The sequence below is a fragment of the Primulina huaijiensis genome, chromosome 3 (genome assembly GCF_012295235.1).
Source record: "Primulina huaijiensis isolate GDHJ02 chromosome 3, ASM1229523v2, whole genome shotgun sequence".
NCBI classification, from domain to species: domain Eukaryota; kingdom Viridiplantae; phylum Streptophyta; class Magnoliopsida; order Lamiales; family Gesneriaceae; genus Primulina; species Primulina huaijiensis.
This window is the reverse complement of record NC_133308.1, coordinates 4028948-4031793: the sequence shown is the minus strand read 5'-3', so window position 1 is coordinate 4031793 and position 2846 is coordinate 4028948. Positions and strand designations below refer to the sequence as shown.

At 32.7% G+C, this 2846-nt stretch overlaps 1 pseudogene; it reads right to left on the bottom strand.

Annotated features, from left to right (window-relative positions):
* Positions 1-618: 618 nt before the first annotated feature.
* Positions 619-1832, bottom strand: LOC140974591 (uncharacterized; annotated as a pseudogene).
* Between the last annotated feature and the right edge of the window lie 1014 nt (positions 1833-2846).

Sequence of the window (2846 nt, the reverse complement as noted above, 5' to 3'; positions counted from 1 at the left end):
AATGGAGAATCTCTAACCCGGCGACGGCGAGACTACGGCGGCGATTTGAAATACAGGGGGAGAGAATTTTTTTCTCTAAAATGAGAACCAATTTCTTCGGTCCGAAATCTAAGGCCATCTCCAACTCATTTCGTTATCTTAGTGTCGCACTAACTTTAAAATAGTGTAATTCTTACACCAAATACAAAATTCATCTCCAACCCATCAACTCTAAACTCTACACTAAAAGGAATATTCGCGAAATATTCCCTATTATTTTATTAACAACAAATAATTTATTTCACAAAATATTTATAAACACAATAATTAAAATATCACTAATATCTAAAATCATTTCTGCATTAAAATTCATTATATATATTAATGAATTAAAATATTAATTAAATATATATTTATAATTACTTTAAAAAATTTTAATATTTAATATTATTATTTTAAATACTTAAACTTATTACTTAATTAAATGTAATTAACTAATCATTCAAAAAAATTACAATCACACATATAAATATTTTGAACATAAATTACTAACATACAACCAATATTCAAATGATGCTTATAAAATAGAAATGACACACAAATATCCAACTTTTAATTAACGGAATTACTATATAAATCTCATAAATGGTCGATTAGTGCATCTCGTAGTGCGAAGTGAGCCTCTCTGTCCTTTATTTTTTTATACCGAGCAAGAAATTCTTGAAATCTTATATTTTGATCCGTAACCATTTCCACATTTGGAGTTGGTGCTTCCAACGCATATTGGATTGGTTTATCCAAGTCACGCTCATCTTCGATAATCATATTGTGCATTATAATGCATGCAATCATTATATCTTGCAAGTGTTTCTTCTGTCAAGCACGTGCTAGAGATGATACAATTGCAAATCGTGATTGAAGTACTCCAAATGCGCGTTCGACATCTTTCCTACAAGACTCTTGTTTCATTGCAAAATATTTTTTTTTGGGACAGCGTGGATCATGAATTGTTTGCACAAGAGTTGACCATTTAGGATATATACCATCGGCTAAGTAATATCCTTGATGATACTCTTTTCCACCAATAAAGTAACTTGCTGGAGGAGCGATACCTTGCGCAAGATTTGAAAAAAGATTGGATGCCTCGAGAACATTGATGTCATTGTTAGACCCTGGCATACCAAAAAATGCATGCCGTATCCAAAGATCATAATCAGCAACCGCTTCAAAAATAATGGTCGGAGAACCACTACAACCCGCGTATTGTCCTGCCCATGCTGTTGGGCAATTTTTCCATTTCCAATGCATACAGTCCAAGCTTCCCAACATTTCAGGAAATCCACGTTTTTCACCAATATGCAGTAGTCTATCAATATCAATGGAGGTAGGTGACTTTAGGTATCGCTCTGCAAACACCTCTACAATATCCCGACAAAAACGTTGAAGACATTGAATTGTAGTTGATTATCCTATCTTAATATATTCATCAGCAGTATCTGCTGGTGTACCGTATGCCAACATCCGCATTGCAGCAGTAATTTTTTGATTAGTAGAGAGTCCCAGCCGACCAAGACCATCTACTCGTTGTATGAAATAACGATCATGATTCTTTACATCTTCAACAATACGGAAAAAAGGCCTTGTGACATTCGAAAACGTCTTTGAAACATTGCTTCATTGTATCTTGGATTATCAACAAAATAATCGTTGAAAAGATTACGATCCGCCAATTCTCGATCACGCGGAATTATGATATGACCGGGAATCGACCCTCCATGTTTGACTTCAACTTCATGTTGCTCAGCATATGAAGCCGCTAAAATTGTGTTATTGGTTGCTAGACTCCCCAATAAATTTTATGTTTCGTTGATGGACTCAAATTGATCTTGAACATGTGAATCAAATTCATCAGATGAGCTAGATGATGCTGAATTAAAAAAACGAAAATTTTGAAAATTCATGCTGTATATTGATATTTGGAAATTTTGAAGTACGAGTTGGATAACTTCATATGATTGATATTATATAACAAAACCAAATCTATTCACATTATCTTTATCTTCTATCCAAAAATTCTGAACCGATTTATACACCGTCGGATTAGATTTCATTTAATCAAAACCATAAGATCTTTATTTATCATTTATAAAACTTATCATATTTTGATCCAATTTATACTCCGTCGGATTAGATTTCATTTAATCGGAACCGCAGGATCTTTATCCTATATACAAAAAATCTGATCTGATTTGTTCACCATTGGATTAGATTTCATTCAATCACAACCATCAACTTCATATCATCTAGTATCACTCATTCTATATATAGATATAACATAATTTCATTTCGAGTCACCATTATCATTCTATATATAATAAATATTATACTTATCTCCCAACATATTTTTGTTTCAATGGCTTCGAATGCACGAACTACTTCTTATTCATATCAAGAAGACATACGCCTTTGTCATGTTTATCTTGACATTTCCCAAGATCCTATCATAGGCATAAACCAATCTTGAAATCAATTCTGGAGTCGTGTCGAGCAAAGCTACAACAGTTCCAGAGCACCCGACATGACTGAAGTTCATAACAAAAGATCTGTGCAATCTCGTATGGGCTTAATATTGGCGGCGATTAGTAAATTAAAAGCATGCATCCTACAAGTTGAACAACTCCATCCAAGCGGTGCTTCAGATATGGATATTGTGAGTTTTGTTTTGATAGAATATCTATACTTATAGTATTATCAGTTTTTTATATTATTTAACTTAACTTTAATTTTATATACAGATAATTCGTGCAAAAGAGTTAATGAAACATGATTCTAATTTCAAGAAAGGTTTTAAGTTTGATCATGTATGG